This window comes from Canis lupus, chromosome 14, assembly GCF_048164855.1.
Source record: "Canis lupus baileyi chromosome 14, mCanLup2.hap1, whole genome shotgun sequence".
In the NCBI taxonomy this organism is placed as follows: domain Eukaryota; kingdom Metazoa; phylum Chordata; class Mammalia; order Carnivora; family Canidae; genus Canis; species Canis lupus.
The window spans coordinates 13,293,564-13,319,727 of NC_132851.1; the positions used below are offsets into that span (position 1 = coordinate 13,293,564).

General features: G+C 33.1%; 1 long non-coding RNA gene across 8 annotated transcripts in view; it reads left to right on the forward strand.

Moving 5' to 3' along the window:
* The window catches only part of LOC140603728 (uncharacterized), a 210,868-nt gene that overhangs the window by 35,386 nt on the left and 149,318 nt on the right, over positions 1-26,164 (forward strand). For 4 of the 8 annotated variants that reach the window (XR_012006703.1, XR_012006702.1, XR_012006697.1 and 1 more), the window contains 2 exons: positions 8,033-8,162; positions 20,347-20,851. This is a non-coding gene — a long non-coding RNA (uncharacterized lncRNA). Of the gene's footprint in view, positions 1-8,032; positions 8,163-20,346; positions 20,852-26,164 lie in introns of those variants that run through there. The other 4 variants (XR_012006700.1, XR_012006699.1, XR_012006698.1 and 1 more) reach the window with 2 other exon arrangements.

The following is a 26,164-nucleotide window of genomic DNA, read 5'->3' on the forward strand; positions in this document are numbered from 1 at the left end:
TCCAAGGTTGATTTGGCTATTTGGGATGTTTTATGGTTCCATGCAGATTTTAGGATTGTTTTTCTAGCTCTGTGAAAAATGCTGGTGGTATTTTGGTAGAGATTGCATTAAATGTATAGATTGCTTCGGGTAGTAAAGACATTCTAACAGTATTTTTTCTTCCAATGTTATGAGCATGGAACATCTTTCTATTTCTTTGTGTTATCTTCAAATTCTTTCATAAGTGTCCTATCGTCCTCAGAGTACAGATCTTCTACCTCTTTGGTTTATTCCTTAGGTATCTTATGGTTTTTGGTGCAATCTTAAATGGGACCAATTCCTTGATTTCTCTTTCTGCTGCTTCATTATTGGTGTATAGAAATGCCACAGATTTCTGTATATTGACTTTGTATCCTGAAAAATTAAGATTTGCAAAAGATATTAATTTATTTAAAACTCTGAGAAACATGGGGAATCCCTGGATGGCTCAGCGGTTTAGTGCCTGCATTGGGCCCAGGGTGTGATCCTGGAGACCCAGGATCGAGTCCCACATCAGGCTCCCTGCATGGAGCCTGTTTCTCCGTCTGTTTGTGTCTCTGCCTCTCTCTCTCTCTCTCTCTCTCTCTCACATGAATAAATAAATAAAATCTTAAAAAAAAAACCTCTGAGAAACAATCTCACATTTAGATTGTTATAATAACTGCTGCTTCGTTCAATAACTGCTTAGCTTCTTTCATGCATTATTTTTCAGAGATATTAGATGATTAAAAACATTTTTTTCATGGCACACTGATTATACACTTTGTATTCCAAACAACATTTAAGAAAATATTGTTCTGTGTCATGGCTTGACAAATTTTTTCAGCAAGGGGCCATGTAGTAAATGTTTTTGGCTTTCCAAGTTTAAAAATCTCTATTATCTTCATCACCTCTACTCCCCTCTACCACTATAGTGTGAAAGCAGCCATAGACAAAACAAACAAACAAACAAACAAACAAACAAACAAACAAAAAAAACAGATAGCTATAAATAAAACTTTGTTTACAAGAACCCAGGAAAGCTGGATTTGCTTATTTATTGTCTGATTCCTATAGGGAATGGATGTGCTTTTTTGTTGAAAATATAGAACAAGTAGGCCAAGATAGTTTTAATTTCAATTGATAGCTGCTCAGTCTAATAGCAGTTACTTTTCACAAGCCATTAGTTAAACTGAATCTACTCTAATAATCAACTTTAATCTCTACTTTTTTCCTATAAAATATGAGAACTATATCTAAGAAGCTATTACTAAGTATATGTAAAATAAAGTTTATACATTACCTATTATATACAGTGCTTAGCCATATTTATAGTTATTGCATTTTTAGTGTTTTACAAATACATGTAACACTTTCACCGAATTAGGTAAATTATTGGGTAAAATAATTTAAAATTATATGTTAAGAATTCTTTACCTATTTTATGTTCAGTTCCTTAAAAAGATTTTAAAAATTATTTTTAAAAAAGAATATCCACTTAATGTTTATCTGTTTGGAGATATTTTTTTCCTATTCTTTATGAAGAAACTTTTTCAATAAAGTCCCTCGGGTCTTAATATCCAGTGTTTTTTTTTTTTATTTCTATACAATAATTTTATTTATGTTTAATAAAAAATGTGACTTTCGAAACTACTCAAATTCCCATTTTCATATTTGTTGCCAGAATGTAGCATTGAGCATGTGCCCTATATAAAGCAATTAATATGATTTTCAAGTAGACATATAAACTCTCTGTCTTTCTCTCTCTCTCTCTCTCTATATATATATATATATATATATATGTATATATATATATATATATATATATATTACTCCTTACCAAATTTTTCTTTGTTTTTTCGGCATGGCATCCAGTTTGGCAATTTTAATTTCATTAATTTAAATATATCCATCATTTTAAATGAATTTTGGAATAAGTGTGATTTTGCATTAAACACACATATGTATAAACACACAAACTAACTGATACCATACACTTAATGGTTTAAGACATTCTTCAGTTTTGATGGTGCTCTTGTGTTATTTTATAGAAAAATGTAAAGAGTAAAGTCCAGGTTTCAATTGAAATAGGCTAAAAATCACTTTAGGGTTAATGAATCTTGTATGAAAAGAATAGCCCATGAGATTTTGAGTTTCAGTCAAACCTGTGACCATGTCCTGGAGACAATATGACTTTTACAGAAAATGGTGGATGTCGTTTATTATTTTTAAAAAAATATTTTATTTATTTATTCATGAGAGACACACAGAGAGACAGAGACAGGCAGAAAGAGAAGCAGGCTCCATGTAGGGAGTCTGATGTGGGACTTCATCCTGGGACTCCAGGATCACGCCCTGGGCTGAAGGCAGCTACTCAACCACTGAGCCACCCAGGCATCCCAGTGGATGTTGTTCAAATACTGGCTCTGACATTTGAAACCTTAGGTTCTCTTTTCATCTACAAAATTGAGGCAGTAATGTCCTAATTACAAGATTGTATTTAGAATTGGATGAGATAAAGCATTCTTAAGGAGCCTCAGGAATAAGTTTTCAAACTTGGCATCACATTGAATTAACCTGGGGAAACTGTAAAACTCTAATGCCTAGTGAAAACTAGATTAATTAAATCACAATAACGAATGGACCCAGGCATCAGCAGTTTTACCATCCTTCTAGGTGATTCTAATGTCTAGACAACTTCAAGAATTATAGGCGTACAAGAAGGATTCTCAAACTTCCATTGGAAATTGATCAACTGAGGTTCGAGTTAAAATATGGACTCAGTATTTCAGGGGAGGTTTCCAGATTCTGCCTGCACTTAAAAAAAAAAAAAAAAAAAAAAAAAAAAAAAGTTAACTATACAGAGAGAGAGGAGGGAAAGACCAGAGGGGGAGAAAGAATGCCAAGCAGGCTCCATGCTCAGCAGAGCCCAACATGTGGTTCAATCTCAAGACTCTGAGATCATGATGTGAGCTGAAATCCAGAGTCAGATGCTTAACTACATTCGAATAGCAATGGCTCAACAGATACTAAGTTTTCTCCCACTATTTACAGAAAATATTTGAAAAATAAGCAGAAAATTGAGAACAGGTTTATTTAATTATTTTTTAATCCATGGAAATTATGCAATTCTTATAGTCAGGAATTAATTTGCAGCTAAATGCATAACCTTTATTATTATCGTTGTTATTGTTATGAATTAAATCATTTGAGTATTTTATTTTTGAAAAACTAATAATCCTTTCTGTGGTAACTCTGAAAAGTAAAAAAAAAAAGCATATATTTGCTTTATTTTTTTTATTTTTCTACCATTAAAACTGGGAGAGTAAATAAAATTGCATTTTTACTTATGAATGGAAAGAACATAAAATTAATCTAAATGCCAACATTTGAACTCTTAGAATTAAAAATGGCCTATTTTTCCATGCTACATCATCAAATAGTATTCTATGCTACACACACATACACATACACTCGCGTGAGCACACACACACACACATTATAATATGCTTAAAACAGAATTATATTAGCATGAGTATTAGGGTTTTTCCAGATGGGTGCTTCTGAAGAATTGTAGCCATTACATTTTAGAACCCTTTTGTCTTCTTTCCAAATAAGTTAGTGATATTAATGAGATTTTCTATTTTTGCCTGAAGAGTTTCTTAAAACTGTTTTTGGGCTTCAGAGAGTATTTCAAGTTGTACCTATATTTTATTTCTTATACTATTTTTCTTTCAAAAGTATATGTTTTTCAGTGATTGAAAATTTCTTATTGGAGAAAATATAAGGAAAAAAGTAAAACCCATTCCTAAAAAAATAGATTTGTATAACTTTCTCTTTATAAAAACATTTTATTCATTTTCTTTAAATATTTTATTCATTTGAGAGAGAGAGAAAGAAAGAATTTAGAGGGAGAGGGATAAGCAGACTCTCCATTGAGTAAAGAACCCACTCTAGGGCTTGATCCCAGGACCGTGAGACCATGACCTGGGCCAAAGGCAGACACTTAATCCACTGAGCCACCCAAGCACCCTTTGAATATATTTTAAAATAATTACTTAAAAGAGATTATATTTGTTCACTATTATTTAATTATTTATTGTAGAGGAACAAGGGCATATAGATTATTAGTACCATATAGTATAATTATAAAATATGGTTTTTGTGGAGGGGGTTGTAGAGGAGGGCTTATAGACAGAGGGAGCAGAACACAAAAGAATCCCAGGATCCTATCATCTCATAGTGAGCTGTGTCCAATGGGCAGTGCTGTACTGCGTTCATAGCAGTTGCTCCTTAAATAAAGGGTGTCCCTACCTTCTCAAGATATATGCAGTGAGTAAGGGAGTTCCCAAGGAAATCATAAAAATGGTATTTGCTCCAGGTTGAGGAAAAGGCTGAGATAAAAAGAGGGAACCTCCCAAGTTCAACAACTCATAGGAACTTCCTTTGGGTTGACTCATCCTGGGAGAGTCAATTCTCTATTGAGTATATCTATATCCTCATTCTCCTCATGAGTCATTAGCTGATTTTGTTAGAGTCATCTAGAAGAAAGTTTTATATGTAATAATTCCAAATAGTTCCAAAACATATTAAAGTACAAACCAAGCACACAATTACTTAAAAATTATATATATATATACCATTTCTTGTCATTTACCTGGAAATCTTTATAGTAAACATTACAGTATACATTTAAGTGCAATCTTCCCCAAAATTTCTCAGGTTTAAAGAAACTTATTGAAATTCTGTTTGTTACATATGAAAGTTTTAGGACCATTTGCCAGTAATAACCCATGCTCATGTATAATTCCAGGTTGCAATAAAATGTAAAATAAAAAATAACAATAACCTAGGTTCTAGGCAAGATCATCCCTGAAATAATTGAAAACATCCAATTATTAAATTTTATTACTGATTCATTGTTAATAAATACATAAATATATATTATCAATAAACAAGAAGGCATTTCAAAAATTAAAATTACATAAAATTATAAGCATAAAAATAATTCACATAGATATCACAATGAGTAAAAACAAATATAAATGATTTAATAGTAATACAAAGGAACTAAGAAGTAATAGAAGCAACAATATAAATATGAAGACTACCTCACTACAGATGCTCTTCTTAATTTGCTATTTGTGTGATTTTGTTAAATCACTTGATGGCCTTTGGACTCATTTCTTCATTTCTAAAACAGGAATAAAACTTTGTACACACACACACACACACACACACACACACTCACACATATAAACACATTTGCCCATGAAAAGGCTAAATTACTATTTTATGGCTGGGCCAAAATGCATAGACATTGCTGAAATCTTTTTATTTCAAAATGAAGCTTGGGAAGAAATCATGAGCATACACACACACACACACATGCACACAACACATACCTAAATATAGAACATGCTTAAACACTTACACAGATTATCTATTTGTGCACATAGTGGGAGTACATATTCTTATCTTTTTGAATATATATTTAGGGTATGATCAGAAGAAGACATATCTATGTGCATTGTATCTCCCAATTTTAGGTTAGGTCAATAATTACATTTGTATTCTAATTGTGGAAGACAGAAGTCATTGTTCATGAAAAGAAATACACCAATTAAATGCAAGGCAATGTTCGGGAATCTCTGGGTAAATCAAAGCTAAATGTCTTAAGCTCATGCATTTTTGTCTGTAGTAAGAAATGTCCCAAAATGAATGTGAAAACATATTATGTGCCCAAACAAGAGACATAGGAAAAAAAATGAAAATATCCCACTGAATGATTCAATACGATTTCTTAAGATTTGGTGTTTGGAATGACCCATGATTGATGGTTAGAGTATTATAGGTACCATTTATGGGAAAAGAACTGTTTTTATAAGGCTTTACTATGCACATTTTGTATTAATCTGTAGGATTCTGCTTGAAGTCAATGCATCTTCTATAAAAAGATAACCAACAAAAGCAACTGCCTTAACTCTTTTCACAATCTGTTCATTTTCTATGAAATATTATCTTCTATCTAGTTGTCTTTTTGTTTCTGAATTCATAAAGTTTCTCCCATTTCTGTGATTCTGATAATAATATTATTAAAATTTGAAGAATTCACTGCCTGGGATATGTTGATTTTTTGTTGTTGTTTTTAGCAACTTAGCATCAGAATAATTTTAAAACAAAATTGCCTATGTGGACTGTGTTCAATCTATATATTCATTTGTTTAAATACTAGTTTATAATGAATTAAAAGATATTCTAACAATGAAAATATTCAGATAAAATATAGTATGATAAATGATACTCTTTTTACCACCACATAGCATATTATAGAACAAGTTTAGTAATTGTGTTTGTAAGTATTGGAAAAGACATCTTAATCAAATAAAATCACATATAAAACATGTTTCTAATCACAGCTCAGGGCAATAACAATATTAACTAGCTGCTTCCAAGATTTAAGGAGTGTTACGCCTAATTGATTTTACATTAGCAGTGGCCTGAATCACTTTTTAAGACAAAGTTATTCCTAATTATTGGAACTGTGACTTGATTTTGAATTAAAATTTAAAAGACCAAATCACGATACATTAACAACAGCATGCCTTCTTTCAAAGATCTAAAGAAATAGCTATAGCAATGTCCATAATTCTTTTTAGTATTAGCATACCTCAAAAAGTCAATACTGTTGTTGAAGGGAAAAAGGCATTTACTTCTAAATAGCTCCAGTATTTTAAACATTTAATTACTCTATTCCTAAAACTACTATTACTACATAATTGTGAGCTGGACTAATGTCGTGTTGATATGCATCACGTATATGAGGCTTCACTAAGTGACTTATTCTTCCAGCTGCTGTCATTCTTCTGGCTACTTTGCTGCTAGCCTTATTCTAAGAAGTTGTCAGGGGATGCAGAGTTTTCACTCAAGGAATACCAATGTAGGACACAAAGCCCAGTCCCTCTTTCTGCAATGAAGCATGACTATGAAAACCTACTTATAATGGTTATACTTTGTCTTGCTAGGAATATGGAGCAAAGTAGAACTCTCAGTAGCTAATGGTAGAAGTAAAATTAGTGCAAACAGGAAATTTAACAGAGTTGGATATCCCCATACAATATAACTCAGCGATTCTTCCCTTAGGCTATAACAAATAGGAAACCTGTATCCTTACTCCAAATCCATGTACAAAAACATTCATACAGGAAGTATTCAGGACACTGAAATGACACGTGTCTATTAATAGAATATTAATAACCTACATGAAAGTGAGCAAGTTATTTATGAACTACATAAAAGGATAAATTTCACAAACATAATACATATAAATATGTGATTCCATAAATATAAAAACAAAGTTGGATAAAATTAATTTATTGGGGTAAAAATCAGGCGCATACTTCACTTTGGGTCAAGGGACTTTTGATTCATAAGTGGCAAATCAGGGGCTTCTAGGTTTACACTAATTTTTTAAATTGGTGGGTAGTTGTAGATTTGTTCATTTTGTGATAATTTATTGAAATGAATACTCAGGATCTGGATATTTATATTGATGTGTTTTACTGCATTTGAAGAATTGACTAAAAATATTTTTGAAAAGCTTTAAATGGGGCAGCCCTGATGGCTCAGCGGGTTTAGCGCCGCCTGCAGCCCAGGGCGTGATCTGGAGACCCTGGTTAGAGTCCCACATCAGGCTCTCTGCATGGAGCCTGCTTCTCCCTCTGCCAGTGTCTCTGCCTCTCTCTCATTCTCTCTGCATCTCTATGAATAAATAAAATCTTTTAAAAAAAACTGTATAATCACTGCTCTTTGATTTATATCTCAAAAACTAATTTCTGCACACCTTTACTCCTACCCTTGGAATCTCTAAATTATTTCTAAAATGTACTTCTGATCTTTCATCTCTGAATACAGATTGGTTTAACCTGCAATGTCTTTTAGTTGTTACAGTACACTATTGGACTTATTTTTCAGAAGATGTATGAAGTATTTTTTTCTTAAAGATTTTATTCACTTATTTGACAGAGAGAGAGAGAGAGAGAGAGAGAGAGAGAGAGAGCAGAAGAAGGGGAAGCAGCAGGAGAGGGAGAAACAGGTTTTCTGCTGAACAGGGATCTCAATGTGGGCTCAATCCCAGGACCTTGGGATCACGACCTGAGCTGAAGGTAGGCACTTAACCAACTGAGCCACTCAGTTGCCCCAGATATATGAAGTATTTATATTACTGCTTGTATTTTGTATTTTCCATACCCAGTCAGGACAGTTATACTGCTCTCTTATGTTTCTTTTTTTTTTTTTTATAGCTACTGTATTTGCCGAGTTCATTAAATTAATATTGGGATGTTTACCTCGTTGCTAGTACTGTTTCTTTTATGAATTTCTCACTGCCATTTCAGACATTAATTAGCTGTAAGATATGCTTGTTTATAATTAGAGTAATGACTCTTATTTTATTTTTTTATGTAATGTCTCAGATTCTTTTTACAAGTTTACTTAATCCATAAAAGCAGTAAACTTCATATATTTTCATTAATTTAATTAGAAGATTGAAATTGTTAACTTTTTAAAAATAATGACAAGGGTGATAATTTCATATGAGGCTTTTAAAAACAAATGGGATACATTTTAACTATCACCATTAGTAGTTGTTTCTATAAACATTCTTCATCTATTCAAGTCACCTAGTAAAATTCAGTTAATAAGACGGTGTTTCCTACATGGATATTCTCTTAAGAATATTCTGAAATTGTTCTTTTGATGTTTTGATTTGATGATATTTAGAGTTTTAATTTTGTTTATCTTTATATGGCAGTTTTTAATGAAATTAACTATAGTTATGTATTTGGGAACACTTGGTCCAAATCTTGGTTTGCCAATAACTTTAGATATGAGTTTGGAAATCTAATATGTTTTATTTCTTTTCTTAGGGCATATTTGTTTCTATATTAAAACGAAAAATTTTTATGAACAAAAAAATTCATTTACACACAAACATAAATATGAAGAAAAATATATGCAAAGTAGCAAATTAGCTATGTTGCCTCTTATAACTTGAAGTGATGTGAAACATATGAAAGATAAAAGATATATAAAATTGGCCTCTGCTCCATAAGTCCTTTGGTATAATTGTCTGAATAAAACATTACTGTTGTATTGGGATCATTGCTGTTTTCAGCACACAAAATATGTTTCAAAATTTATGAATTTTACTTTTAACACAGCATTCTTACCTGTTTGAATATTGAACTCTTTCTCTAACCATCAAAGATTATGTGTAGCAATATTTTCTAGGAATAGACTAGGTCAATATGCTACAGTTATTCTATGGTGGTCTTGACATATATATATGTATATATGTGCAATATAGAATTTATAAATTATGTCATACACACAATAAGATAAACTTGTTCTAGTGACTTCTAATATCAAGTAGTAATGACTGAGTGTCATTTCACAGTAGTAAATGGCTGGTATAAAAATGATGACTCCATTTATTATCCCCTTACTAGATGTTTAAAAATTAAAATTAAAATTAGATCTGTTTCCATAATTTGGGTATTGTAGATAATGCTACTATAAACATTGATGTACATGTATCCCTTTGAATTAGTATTTTTGTATTCTTTGGGTAAATACCTAGTAGTGCAATTCCTGGGTTGTAGGGTAGTTCTAATTTTAATTTTGACGACCTCCATACTGTTTTCCAGAGGGACTACACCTCTTTGCTTTCCCACAAACAATGCAAAAGGCTTCCCTTTCTCTACATCCTTGCCAGAACATGTTCTTTCTTGTGTTGTTGATTTTAGCCATTCTGACAGGTATGGGATAATTGTAGTTTTGATTTATATTTCTCTGATGATGACTGATGCTGAGCATCTTTTCATGTGTCAGTTGGCTATATGTTTTCTTTGCCAAAATGTCTAATTATGTCTTCTGCCATTTTTAATTTGATTATTCATTTTGGGGGTCTTGAGATTTATGTTTTTTATGTAATTTGGGAACTAACCCCTTATCAGATATATCATTTAAAAATATCTTCTCAGATTCTGTATGTTGCCTTTTAGTTTTATTGATTGTTTCCTTTGCTGTGCAGCAGCTTTTTATTTTGATGAAGTCTCAAAAATTTATTTTTATTTTTGTTTTTGTTTTTGTTTCCTTTGCCTAAGGAACATATCTAGAAAGAAGTTGCTATAGCCAATGTCCAAAAAGTTATTGCATGTGTTCTCTTCTAAAACTTTTATGGCTTCATGTCTGCATTTTAGGTCTTTAGTCCATTTGAATTTATTTTTGTGTATGGAATAAGAAAGTGGTCCAGTTTCATTCTTTAGCATGTTGCTGCCCAGTTTTCCCAACACCAGTTGTTGAAGAGACTTTCTTCTTCCCATTGGATATTCTTTCCCTATTTATTGAAGACTAATTGACCATATAGTTGTGGATTCATTTCTATTCTTTTCTATTGATCTATGTGTCTATTTTTGTGCCACTACCATACTGTTTTGATCACTAAAGCTCTTTAATATATCTTGAAGTCCAGAACTGTGATGCTTTCAGCTTTGCTTTTCTTTCTCAAGGTTGCTTTGGCTATTTGGGGTCTTTTGTGGTTCCATACAAATTTTAGGATTGTGTTTCTAACTCTGTGAAAAATGCTGGTGGTATTTTGATAGAGATTGTATTAAATGTGTAGATTGCTTTAAGTAGTATAGACATTTTAGCAATATTTATTCTTCCAATTCATGATCATGGAATTTTTTCTATTTCTTTGTGTCATCTTCAATTTCTGTCATAAGTGTTCTGCAGTTCTCAGAGTACAGATCTTTTACCTCTTTGGTTAAGTTTATTCCAAGTATCTTATGGTTTTTGCTGCAATTGTAAATGGGACCAATTCCTTGATTTCTCTTTCTGCTGCTTCTTTATTGGTGTATAGAAATGCCACATATTTCTGTACATTGATTTTGTATCCTGCAACTTTACTGAATTTATGTATCAGTTCTAACAGTTTTCTGGTGGAGTGTTTTAGGTTTTTTTATTTTAATTTATTTTTTGTTTTGTTTTGTTTTGTTTTGGGGTTTTTATATAGAGTATCATGTCATCTGCAAATCCATTGACTGATGAATGGATAAAGAATATGAGGTATATCTCTCTCTCTATATTATGCTATATATATTATGCCATCTATATTATGTCTGTATATATATCTATAGATATAGATTTATAGATATATACATACAGATATAGACATAATGCGATATTACTCAGCCATAAAAAAAGAATGAAGTCTTGCCATTTGCAACAACGTGGATGGAGGTAGAGAGTATTATGCTAAGCAAAATAAGTCAGAAAAAGACAAATACTATACTATTTCACTTGTATGTGGAATTTAAGAAACAGCACAAATGAGCAAAGGGGGGAAAAGAGAGAGACAGGCAAACCAAGAAACAGACTATTAAAAAAACGAAAACAGTTTATTTATTAATGAGAGACACAGAGAAGGAGAGGCAGAGACATAGGAAGAGGGAGAAGCAGGCTCCATGCAGGGAGCCATTTGTGGAATTGGATCTCAGGACTCCAGGATCACGCCCTGAGCTGAAGGCAGATGCTCAACCACTGAGCTACCCAGGTGTCCCAAGAAACATATTCTTAACTATAGAGAACAAAGGGATGGTTACCAGAGGAGAGGTAGGTGGGGGGATGGATGAAATAGGTGATTAAGGAGCGCAATTGTGATGAGCACTGGGTGATATATGGAAGTGTTGAATCACTATATTGTACACCTGAAACTAATATTACACTGTGAAGTAACTGAAATTTAAATTTAAAAATTTAAAAATAAATTAAATTAGACTTTGTAGAAATATCTTATTTGCTAAGTCTTACACTTTTTTAATTGTTTTCACAAGAAAACGATTTTAAATCTTACCCTTTTAACAGATGGAAGAGTTATCAAATTTTCAATTGGAAAGAAGATGAAGAGGGTTGTGTGGTCTTTCCTTGTGTCATTGAGCTCACTTATTATGATGAAAAGAATAATAAAATAAAAATAAATAAAAATAAAATATTCTAGTAAAAGAAGAATCAACTCTGCCAACATCCTGATTTCAGACTTTTAGATTCCACTGTGGGAGAACAAACTTCTGTTGTTTTAAGCTACTCAGTTTGTGGTGCTTTGTTATGGCAGCTGTTAGAAACTAATGCATATAGACCTTGACTTTTATTTATGATCTTATATTGGCTTACACCTAATCACCTGTTGTATCATTTATTGTTGTCTCTTTCAAAATGAAAACCAACAGTATGAAGGCTTTAGAAGTAAGATGGGTTCAAATATCTTCCATCATTTAGTAGCTGTGTGATCAAGAACAAATTATTATTTTTTAAAGTCTGAATGTCTTTATTTATAATAATTGTAAAATAATAATAATTCTTTATGTTTGTGCCTGGTATTTAATTTCAGCTGTTATCATTAATTTAAGGTCTTTCCGCTATATTATTTGACTTACAGAAATAAGTCAATACTATTTGCCCTTTGCTTACACACACACACACACACACACACACAGACCACACACAGACACATACTTGTTAACATGCTGTGCATGTGTTTCAAATGTACAGACTACACAGGAAAGTTATGTATAAATTATTCTACCTAAACTTTTTAGTCTTTCTTCCCTACGTCAATTTAGGATTGACATAGAAAATGTGAGGAAATTCTGATAGTGCCTATTATAACGCTCAGTGTCACATTTTCTGCAGCTGGTTGTGATGTTCCTTATAATTGTGAATATTACAAATGTAGAATAGCTGTAGTATTGTCAAGATAGGTAATGTGTTTCTACTAAATGAATGACCTGCCAAGCTGTTGAGATTGATATTAATTTGATTGAATGGAATTTTTTGTAATGACTCTACGTGTAAGATGTGATAGCAAAATAAATCATTTGTTTCCTTGATGTTGAACTTTATTATATATATATTCTTACTAGTTCTCAGGAAACAGGATAATACCACACTTCCCAGTAAACTGGCAAGAAATGGATGTACTTAGCAGACCTGTAATCCTTTGATCCCCCTCTTAGCATTTAGTTCAACCCTGAATTATCTGAGAAGTTCAAGGCAGTTGGTGCCTAAGTCTAAGAACCGTGGCCGTGGGGCGCCGCCACGGTTTTGACCTTTAGGAGAGAGCCAATTCTGGAGAACAACCTAACTTCTTTGATTGAACATTCACATAATGCATTGGAACATGATAGGAGATTAAGGTTTAATAATGATAGGATGAAGACCATAATAGAACAGTTCCCCTACTTAGCCCAGCAATTCTTATGTTAGGTCTTTTGAAAGGTGTACCGCAAGGAATGAAGTGCCATCTGTAAATTAATGCTTTTACCAAGGTGGATATTACTATCCTTTATTCATCGAAAAGTTTTATTCTAAGTGTTAATTTCTCATTGAGTATTGACAGAAAGGAGAAAAATTATTGTCCCAAACTTTTGAGATAGATTTGGCTCTAGTAAGTATTTAGACATGTTATTTGCATACCTAGGAGAAGAAATGAGAACATCATGATTTCCAGCTAAAATTGTTTATTTTCTTACCTCTGTCAAAGGATTTCTTGTAATTTCTATCTTATTACAAATAACTTAAGCCCCTTTAATGCAGAATTAACTCACCAGAAATGTGAGAGTATATGTTCTTGCCTTGTTTGTTTATAAATATATATCTCACAGATTTCTGATATTTTTTAAAGCTATATACAATGAAGAAAATATTGACAAAATAAGTTTAAACCTTTTATGTTAAAGTTACTGTGCAGGGTGACAAGTTAGTTGCTTTTTTTTTTTTTTTTTGTCCCTATTATACTGAAATTAAATTTAACATTTATATAAAAAAAAAAAGTTGAGCTGTGTTAGGACAGCCAGATGTGGTTTGTATTTGTAAATGTAGATAACATAAGTCTTTCTGAATGGGATATTACAGCTAGAAAGCAAGATTATGTTGCATAAATCGGGGTAGTATCTGTAAATATAACAACATGGATTCAATAGTAAAATATGTGAAATTCAAAGAGAGGTACCTTATAATGTTTTGCCATGTGAGTTCTTGGATCAGATTGCTTGGTATGGATTTTTGCTCCACCACTCAGTAGATACACCACCTTAATAAGGGACTTCAATATGGATAGCTCCAGGTTCCTCATCTGTATAATAGAAATAATAGTATTTAATGGTGTGGATTTCATGGTATTCATCAAATATTCTATCAACTCTTCCTCATTTCAGAGTCCTCGAAGTAAATCCAAGGCAAAGTGACTTGCTTTGGCAAATAAAAATATGAACTGACATAGATATAGATAAAGACATTTATGTTTTTAAATATATTTAATGTATTATATAATATATATTATTTAATATATAACATATTTGTTTTACCAAAATAGTGAAATGTTTATGTATGATTCTCCAATCTTTCTTCCCTTGCCATGACAACTGCAGTGGATCAAGGAGAAATATATGAAAACAACTCTATACCCTTTTAGGCTTCCATCCTTGGTTTCCAACCAGTATTATCTTTGTGGCTAAGCATTGTTGGTCCTGATAGAGTTGACTACTCAATGACTTGTCATCTGCAGTTTAGGGCTTTAATTCATTTGTGGGATGCTCTCATGCCCATTCAGTTCACAAAATATTATTAAAAAATGAAGTTTCAAGATCTTGTCCCATTCCAGGCCTTTAATCATGAACAACTATCCTCCTTCCTGGTATTTATCTCCTAAGGCCATTACTTCAGAAGAGAAGCTTATTCTTCATCATATTATTTCTCTCTAAAGAATACGTATTACAAGATAAAGCCTTCATTTGACTTTGCTGTTCTCTTCCTTACTGAAGGGACAGTTATGAACTCTTGAAATAAATATCCATTTGGTCAACAATGGTTGCAACACAAGAAAACATTTTCTTTCCTTGAAAATTTTAAATATATTGTTCCTGTGATATTCTTTTGGCACAAATTGGTGTTGTCAAAGTCTAAGCATACTCTTCCCTTACACATGTACTCTTTCTCTGTCTACACACCCAAAGGACTTATTCTTTGTCTAAAGTCAGGTAGTTTTTTTTTTTTTAATTTTTATTTATTTATGATAGTCACAGAGAGAGAGAGAGAGAGAGAGGCAGAGACATAGGCAGAGGGAGAAGCAGGCTCTATGCACCAGGAGCCCGATGTGGGATTCGATCCCGGGTCTCCAGGATCGCGCCCTGGGCCAAAGGCAGGCACCAAACCACTGCGCCACCCAGGGATCCCTAAAGTCAGGTAGTTTTATCACAATATGTATTAATTAATCGCAGTCATCACATAGTTTTCATTTATTTTTTTAAAGATTTTATTTATTTATTTATTTATTTATTTATTTATTTATTTATTTATTATTTTTTATTTATTTATGAGAAACACAGAGAGAGAGAGAGAGGCAGAGGCACAGGCAAAGGGGGAAGCAGGCTCCATGCAGGGAGCCTGACGTGGGACTCGATCCTGGGTCTCCAGGATCACGCCCGGGGCTGAAAGTTGAGCTAAACCGTTGGGCCACCATGGTTGCCCTCATTTATTTTAAATCAATACAGTTTCATTAAATAATACATTTTACTATATGTTCTGCTCCCTTGCTTTTCCTTCAACAATTCCTATTAATTTGTAGTTTCATTGTCTATATTTAATATCCCTTATTTCCTTGAATAATTTATGTTGCATTTTTATGTTTGGCTTTTAAATTTGTTTCTTTTTAACCTTATATAGTTCTTAAAATATCATTATCACTTTGATGCATGTTGGGTTCTCTTTGTCTAATCTTAATTTCTAAATGATATTTTTAGTTTATTTTAATTCTTTCTTTCGTTCTACTTCTCATTTCAGATTATTTCTAGTTTTCACATTTTATTTTTTCATGTTTTGTGTAAATGTCTTAATATCTTTTAATCATTTTTTAAAAGTACATTAAGCTTTGATACTTTTAGCAAATTTTGCGGTGAACATGCTGTCTTTAGTATTGTTTCTTTTTTTTTTTTTTTCAGTATTGTTTCTAATTCTCTTGTTTATCAGGATAATTTTAGGTAGGATTAGACCTTTATCACTCACTACTGATTTTGTCTGCATATGTGTGTGTGAGTGTGTGTGTGTAATTAATTTTTCTAATTTTGAGGCAGAGGCTTGGTTTAGTCAGTAGCTTTTTATAAATTAACCAAATTCTCTACAGTGTTAAAAATATAACTATTTTTCTACCTATAGCTAAGGTGGAATAACCTCCACTTTAAACAATGGCGAAACTGGGCACATTCATATTGCAGCTGTTTGGGGCATTGAATAATAAACCACAGTGAGAAGAGTTAGAACCATGATAAGACCTCCACATTCACCTCAAATTTCATCCTTTGAACATATTCCTAATTAAGAAAATGGATCCCAAGCTGAGCTGAGATGTAGAAATGGAGGGTCTGTAGTTCTCAGTGGCTAGAATTTGTGGGCCAGGTTGTTTGAAAAGATACAGCTACCTAAAGAAAAGACAACTGAAATATGTAAAGGGGTTCTCCTCAAGTCATTGGCCAAGCTCTTGTTTGCACTTTCTTGGAGGCCTCTTTGAAACCTAGCAATTAGTGGTTCTGAAGGTATAAACAAAGATGTAACAGATTACACATATCTGGAAAATGCTGGAACTAAATAGCCCAGCCCTTGTGGAGAAACTGCACCAATCACTTAGATTATTCAGATTAACCCTACAAATATTTACATCGTATATGTAATATGTTTATATTATATATACACATATTTATGTTGTTTTAGATATATATACATTTTTGTATTTATACATATGTTTGTTTCTTTGCAAGTCTGCTGATTTATTATTGCATTCTGGACTTTGTTAATGGCACATGGTAAAGAGTGAATAATTTGATTTTCCTGTGAAACATTTTGATTTTTTTTAAGATTTTATTTATTTATTCATGAGAGACACAGAAAGAGAGAGAGAGAGAGAGAGAGAGAGAGAGGCAGAGGCATGGGCAGAAGGAGAAGCAGTCTCCATTGCAGGGAGCCTGACATGGAATTCGATCCCGGGTGTCCAGGATCATGCCCTGGGCTGAAGGCGGCGCTCAACTGCTGAGCCCCCCGGGCTGCCCCCAAACATTTTGATTTTTGTTCAAATCCTTGATTTTTGTTCAGCAGATATAAGTGTATATAGAGATGTATATATTTGTATCTATTGCCATATAAATATCTATCTTCATATCCACATGTCTCTCTCTCACTTATATACATATATATCTTCATATACATCAGTTTTTCGATATATGTGTCTATATATATGTATTTATGTATCTATCTGTTACACATATCTCTCTATATAGATAGATGTAGATATATAAAAGCAGTTACACATATAAATATATCTGACAAACTAGAGGATACATTGCACTAAATAGAAACAAATCCAAGAGTTGACCCAGATGTTGGAATTAGTTTATAAGGACTATGTTGCTGCTATTATAATCAAGTAAGAACATGAAGACGTCATTCTATTGATTGTTAAGTAAAACTGCAGGAAACAAAGTATTAAACAACATAAATGCAATAAATAAAGATCATAATACTTGAACAAATAATTACATGTTAAGTATGAAATACACATTAAGAAGCTAGAAATTTGTGCTAAAATTATAGAAATAGAAAAAAGTGGAAGGAAGATAATAACTAAAAATGAAAACAGATCAACAAAGTAGAAAATAATAAGTTTAAGGAAGCCTACTGCTGGGAATTTTCATAAAACAAGTGAGTCTCCAACATGACTGATCACAGTGGGAAAAAAAAGGAGATATAAACTATCAATATAGGAGGAATGAAGGAGGAGCCACCATCAGCCATCATATGGACCTTAAATGTATAGTTGGTCAGTATAAATAAGAATTTTTATTTTCATAATTTTAACAATTCAAATAAAATTAAAATCTGAAAACAAAATTTGTCAAGTTGACATGTGAAGAATTAAAAATTGTGAAGGGCTATATATCTATTGTTTTCAAGTTTTAATTTAAATTCCAGTTAGTAAATAAATAAATAAATAAATAAATAAATAAATATAAATTCCAGTTAGTTGACATACAGTATAATTTTAGTTTCAGGTATAGAATTTAATGAGTGTCACTTACATATAACACTCAGTGCTCATCACAGGTGCACTTCTTAATACCTATCCCATTTAACCCATCATCCTGCACACCTCCCCAACAGCAACCCTCACTTTGATTTCTAGAGTTAAGAATTTGTTTTATGGTTTGCCTCTTTTTTTTTTTTTTTTTTTTTTTAATTTATGATAGTCACAAAGAGAGAGAGAGAGAGGCAGAGACACAGGCAGAGGGAGAAGCAGGCTCCATGCACCGGGAGCCCGACGTGGGACTCGATCCCGGATCTACCAGGATCGCGCCCGGGGCCAAAGGCAGGCGCCAAACCGCTGTGCCACCCAGGGGTCCCTGCCTCTCTCTTTTTTTGTTTCCCCTATGTTTATCTGTTCCGTTTCTTAAATTCTATATATGAGTGAAATTATATAGTATGTTTCTTTCTCTTATTTTGTTTAGCATAATACTTTCTAGCTCCATCTCTACATCTATTTTTTAATGGCAATTTAAATTTTTTCTCTCAAGAGGTCTCAAGGGCCAGATGGCTTAATTGATAAATTTTATCAAACACTTAATAATTAAATCATAACAATTTTACACAAGTTATTTCAGAAAATAGAGGACAATGGATACTTCCCAAAATAATTTTATTTATTCAATGTAAGTAATTAATTCATGAACATAAAAAGAAATTTTTCAATAAAAATATTAGCAGATCAAATTATGAAACACACAAAAGGTTTAACAAACTTTGGTATAATTTTATCCCCATTATGGAAGGTTGTTTTAATATCCCAAAACAGTCAAAGTAATATTCTACATTATTAGGAAAAAGAAAAAAAATCAATCCCCTCAAAATTTGCAGAGAAAGTATTGACAAAATTCAAACCAATTTGTAATTTCAGAACATCTCTCATAAAATAGGAAAAGTTAACTTTGTTAAGTTATAAAGATTGTGTACAAACCATATATAACTGATATTCTGGAGGTTGAAATACTGAATAGTGTTTTCTAATTTGGAAACTAAGATAAGAGTGTGTCATCTTAAAAAAAAAAGGGTGTGTCATCTTAACATTTCTATTCATTATTACAGCACAGGGCATAAATTGTGGAATAATCTAAGAAAATGAAATAAAAAGCATAATGATAGAGAAGGAATAAGTAAAAATATTTTACATGCAGATAATATGTGTTTGGAAAAATCCTAAGAAACCTAATAAGTGAATTTACCAAAGTCTAAGAATAAAATATAATTTTTTTAAAAAGATTTTATTTATTCATGAGAGACAGAGAGAGAGATAGAGAGGCAGAGACCCAGACAGAGGGAGAAGCAGGCTCCATGCAGGGAGCCTGATGCAGGACTTGATTCCGTGACTCCAGGATCATACCCTGGGCCAAAGGCAGGCGCTAAACCACTGAGCCACCCAGGGATCCCCCTAAGAATAAAATATCAATGTTGTTTCTATAAGCTAGCAAACTAGCAAGAAAAACTGAAAAAGCATGTTTTATTAAAGTGCAATTTTCAATAAGATTTTTAAAACATCAATTACTTTAGAATATCTTTTACTGAAGACAGACCACTACACTGGAAACTATCATACTTTATGGAGTAAAGAAAATCAAAAGGCTTTGAAAATGTAGAGACATATCATACTCATACATTAGAAGATTTTGTATTGTTATAATGCTAATTATCTCTAAAATGATTGGTAATTGCAAATGTATCCTGATCAAAATCCAAGCAGCTTGTAGAAATCAACCATCTGATTTCTGTAAGAAATATTTCTTAGGGAGGTCAAAAGAACAATCAAAAAATGAAAGTGATGAATTTCATCAAAATTTGAAACTTCTCATCTAGAGATACCGTTAAGAACATGAAGAAGCTGCTTCAAACATTAACAGACATGCTGTTTGAGGATTTCTTTAGGTTAAGCCACTAAATGGTAGATTCTTAAATTATATTCTTATCTATAAAAATAAAATTATGCTCAGCTTTGAGTGAAAAGAGTGCTATGATTGGTATTCAATTGATACTACTGAAACAATTATTTCCAAATAAGGTTAATACAAATGTAATAACTTAAAGGGTTGACTCTACAAAATATTCTTTGAATAACTTTGAGAATGGAAACCCTTGGAAGCTGAAATCCATCTATTTTTACAATAAACTGTTTTTTTTGTTTTGTTTTGTTTTTAGGAGTTGCCAATAGCACTTTATTTTTTTCTTTTCAACATCCTGTTCTGCAGCTTCCTTGGCCCTTTTTGCCCAGATGCCAAAGAGTCGGGCATTGCATGGGCCATGCGGAGGCTGGCAAATGCCTTGAAGTTCTTCTCCTCTTCTGTGATGACTCTGGCCTTCTCCTTCTTGTGGACATTCCGGATGGGCATGACCGGTCCCGTCGTCTGTGTTGCCAGTTTGAGTTCTTCAGCTGAGCTGTCGCCTTCTTGGGGGCCGAAGGCTTCCTGGGGAAGAGGAAGAGCTTGGAGCAGTATTCCTTGAGCCGCTGCGCGGTGGCCTGCAGGGACTCTCTCCGTGGACTGGTTCCGCCGCGGGTCCACCGAGATGCCAATGGTCCGCGCCACCTTCCTGCGGAGCCCGCCTCCCGGAGCTCCTCCAGGCTGGAGCCCCTGCAGCCCGCACCTTCGTGTGCCAACTCACCCTCACCGTGGGGCAGGGAATAAAGAGGTACGATTTCTTGTAACATTACAGCTCATTTCAAGTTAGCCTGATTCTTTATATCAATGCATGTCATTGGCAACCAGGTATTATGAAGCAATACACTTAAGTCACCTTTTTTTCTCTAATCACAGAACACCAAAAATAATGGCAATTTATATATTCATAGAATAGCTTGAGGCTACAATAAAAGCATTAGATGTACTTTCACTATTTTCACATTATTTCCTAAAAATGTTTTAGTGTCATCAGAGGGAATTGTCTTAACAATCTCTAAAATGAAGGAAACATACCATCTCTAAAATCAGTTATTATCAAAGGGTTTCTAATAAAAGCTGATGAAATCTTGTTTCCAACAGTAATTTTTATTATTACAACCTTTTTCAATTTATACCACAAAGTGGGTCAAAAATAAATGAGCTTTTTAAAACTACTGGATTAAGCATCACTGAAGTTATCATTTGTAAATTGAAATATCTTTATATTAATCAAAATAAAATGATTCAATGATAACATGCATATAATATTCAGCTCTTATTACTGTTATTAGAAACTACATTATTTCTAAGTATTCAAGGACAAGGCAAATATTTTATTAAATTAATAATTGTTTTTCTTTAAAACATTGACTTAAATAGCATTAATCTGGTCACAAATTAAACAGGCTATGACAAGAATATAATCTCCACAATTCAAATTTAAAGAAGAGTCTACACTTATAAGATAGAGCTATTAATAGATCCTTTGTTACTAAGAATTTTTTTCTGAGAGATGTATAATAATAAAGAAATAAAATAAATTTTGGGGACACAATTTTTCACTTTCAAAATCTTTCAGTTAATAGTTTCATTTCCCTGGATAGCCTATCAGCAGAAAATCAGGAATCATAATTTAGACACCATGAATAAATCATTGTGTAGATTTCTCAAGCTTTGGACCCTGCAATGTGTATTGTTTTTACTTTTTTCTGCTTTCTGTATTCTTGTTTTTGTTTTGTTTTGTTTTGTTGTGTTTGTTTGTTTTGTTTTTAGGATAAATACATCAGCAGTAAGAGGGAGTGGGAGGTATACTACAATGAATTTTTGGTAAAATTTCACTAAAGAAAACATTAAATATGAACCAATTTGATGTGATTCAAACTAGAGATTAGTTACCAATATATTTATAAAGGAACTTAAAACTTTAGTTTAGGGATACCGGGTGGCTCAGCAGTTGGGTGTCTGTCTTCGGCTCAGGGCATGATCCCGGGATTCCGGGATCAGGTCCCACATTGGGCTCTTTGCGTGGAGCCTGCTTCTCCCTCTGCCTGTGTCTCTGCCTCTCTCTCTCTCTTTCTCTCTCTGTCATGAATAAATAAATAAAATCTTAAAAAAAATTAAACCTTCAGTTTATAGCAATATGCTAACATAGGATATCTAGAAATATTAAAAGTGTAATTTATTTAACACACTTAGTTTTGTTGCTGTAAACTCTTGAAGTTCAAATCAATAAAAATGTAGCTATTTTTCAATCATTTCTACCATCAAAGAAAATGCATTTGCTTCCAGACAAATCCTTCCATGCTATTGCCATAGTTTGATTTACTTTCTAGCATGTGACAGGAGGCACCAGGTCTAAGGGTTCCCAACTGCTATAAGCATACTTTAACCTGTCAAGTCTTTAGGGAAATAACTTACCCAAGTAAGTTTGAGGTAAAGGAATTGCCACCTTATCCACCACTCCTCTTCCTACTCCAACCCTCGCTCTCCATGGCATATAATATAGCCACATACTTTCAGCCCAAAGACTACAGTAAGACACATTGTAATCAAATTGTTTAAAGTCAAGGACAAAGAGAAAATTTTGACAGTACCAAGAGAAAAGTGTTTTTTCCCTGTATAAGAATAGCTCATAAGATTGACAGATTTCTCAGAAGAAACATTGTAGGCCAAGAAAGAATGGGATGATATATTCAAAGTAATAAAACAACTACCAAATAAGAAGTTATACCGATGAAATTATCCTTTAAAAATGGAAGAGGGGATCCCTGGGTGGCGCAGCGGTTTGGCGTCTGCCTTTGGCCCAGGGCGCGACCCTGGAGACCCGGGATCGAATCCCACATCGGGCTCCGGGTGCATGGAGCCTGCTTCTCCCTCTGCCTGTGTCTCTGCCTCTCTCTCTCTCTCTCTCTGTGACTATCATAAATAAATTAAAAAAAATAAAAAAATTAAAAATGGAAGAAAATCGGGTGGCTCGGTCAGTTAAACATCTGCCTTTGGCTCAGGTCATAATCTCAGGGTCCTAGGATGGAGTCCAGTTCTCTGCTCAGTGGGGAATCTGCTTCTTCTCCCTCTTCCTCTGCTCCTCCTCCATGCTTGTGCTCTTTTCTCTCAATAAATAAGTAAGTAAGTAAGTAAATAAATAAATAAATAAATAAATAATAAAATAAAAAGAAGAAGAGGAAAAGAGAAAATCTTTCTCAGACAAAAATTGAGGGAGTCTATCATAAGACCTGCCTTATAAGAAATACTTAAGGTCTTCAAATTGAAAACATGTTACCACAAAAACATATAAAAACATTACTGTAAAGACAAATATATAGGCATAGACAGTTTAAGTAATGCTATAAAGGTGATGCATAAGTCACTTTATGCTCTAATGTAAAGTTAATAGATAAAATTTTCTTAGTGAATGCACAATATAAAAGGAAACAAAAAGAAAGTAGGAGAGGAGAAGGACAAAAGAAATGGAAGATAAACAGAACCAATTAACGAAATGCCAATAGTCCTCACTTATGCAAAAGTACTTTAATATAAATGAATCAAACTCACCAAACAAAAAGTACAGTGTCTGAATGGATACAAAAACAAGATGTACTTTCACCAGTTCCACCTGAAAGGAGCTAAAAAGTCTCCACTAAGTCCTAACAATAAGTTAAACAATGGAGACAGTAAAAAAGTAAGTGATTGCTAAAGGTTGATGAGGCTGGGAGTGAATAGATGGGTCATAGAGGATTTGAGGGCAGTAAAAATACTCTGTGGGATACCATAATGAGGTATTTGTCCAAATACACACCAAGAATGTACAACACCAAAATTGAACTAAAATGTAAACTCTGGGTTTGTGTGACAATGATGTGTCAATGTAAGTTCATCACTTGTAATAAATGCACCACTCTGGGGAGGTTGTACATGTGTGAGAACAGGAGATATATGGAAACTATATTTTCTGCTCACTTTTGCTGTCGATCTAAAACTTCTAAAAATAAAAACAAAACTAAGATCCAACAACTTCCCATCTGCAGAAGACTTACTTTATAATTAAAGACACAAATAGGATGAGAAGTGAAGATAAAAGATACTTCAAAGAGAAACCAACAGTGCTTACGCTTATTTTAGAAAAAATGGACTTTAAATCTAAGTGTAGAGACAAAGAACGTCATTATATGCTGATAAAGGGTCAATTAAACCAGAAGATATAATAATGATAAATATACACCCATCAAACTTCAGAGTACCTAAATTTATAAAGCAAATATAGACAGAACTCAAGGCAGAAATTGACAGCAATATAATTTCTATTTCTATAATGGAATTTCTATAATTTCTATAACCCACTTACAATAGTGGATTATATGTATGTGTGGTGTCCAGAGAGAAAACTCAATAGAGAAATAGATGACTGGAATAGCACTTATAGACGAAATGGACCTAACACATGCAAACTTTTTTACTTAACAGCAGCTATTCACAATCTTATGGCACTCTATAACAAATTGATTAAAGACTTAAGTGTAAGACTTGAAACAGTAAACTACAAGAAGAAAACATAGGAGGAAAATCTCCTTGACATTGGTCTTGGCAATGATTTTTTTAGGTATGACATCAAATGCACAAGCAACAAAGCAAAGATAAATAATGGGGACCATATCAAACTATTAACCTTCTGTACAGCAAAAGAAACAACAGAATGAAAAAGCAACCTACTGAATGGGAGAAAATATCTGCAAATCATACATCTGATAAAGGGTTCATATTCTAAAATATATAAGAACGCATACTACTCAATAATTTACAAATAAATAAATAAATAAATAAATAAATAAATAAATAAATAATCTGATTTTTTTCCCCAATGGCAAAGGATCTGAATACACATTTTTCCCCAAAGAATAGTTGCCAACCACTCATCTGATAAGAAGTTAATATCCAAAATATGTAAGGAACTCTTAAAACTCAATAGTAAAAATATGTAAATGAATAATCCAATTTAAAAATGAGCAAAGAACCAGAATAACATTTCTCAAAAGAAACAAACTGCCAACAGGCTTATGAAAATTCAGCTCATACTTTTATTTAAAAATCCAAACAAAAGGGGCAGCCTGGGTGGCTCAGTGATTTAGCGCCACCTTCAGTCCAGGGCCTGATCCTGGAGACCCAGGAGCCATGGAGCCTGCTTCTCCCTCTGCCTCTGCCTCTGCCTGTGCCTGTGTCTCTGCCTCTCTCTCTCTCTGTCTCTCATGAATAAATAAATAAAATATTAAAAAAATAAAAATCCAAACAAACAGAAGTAGATAACCTAGTGAGTGACAGTGAGGGGAAAGGAGTTATCCACACAGTCTGACATAAAAAATATATAAGATCAGGAGCACCTACATGGCTCAATCAGTTAAGCTTCTGATTCTTGGTTTCAGCTCAGGTCATGATCTCAGGGTTGTTTGATCAAGAGCCCTGCGTTGGGGCTCCCTGCTCAATGGGTTTTGCTTCTTTCTCTCAATCCTTTTACCCCTTCCCCCACACACCCTCTAAATCAATCAAACTTTAAAAAAAAACAAATCAGGAGATGAACAAGCATAAAAATTAGGCTAGAGATTACCTCTGGGTTACCATTAATGTTATTAGAAAGGAGTTTATTGCACCTCAAGAGTGCTGACTGGGTTTTATTTCTTGACCTGGGTGGCTATTATATGATGGCTCACTTGTGCAAAATTTATTAAAATTTATCATTCTCTTTAGGTGTGATAATTTGTAATTATGAATGGTTTAACTGTAGATCACTTTATCAGAGGAAGGTTTGTGGGAAAGAAAAAAGAAACAATCTGGTGACTGGCTTTTAGCAGTATGTACTCATTTGTCTAGGATTGATAATGGTAAATAGGCCTGGAATATATAAATTTATGAGGCATGGCTTCCAGGAAAATGTCACATAAGCCATTTAGCCTCTGAGTATAAAATGAAGATGTTTCATTACCTGGCTTCTGTGCCAATATGGTCACTACCCACCTATCTTAGAAATATATCTCTTAATCTGGGTCAGTGAATATCAAATGAAGAAAGAAAAGACCTAAGGAGATATGTCT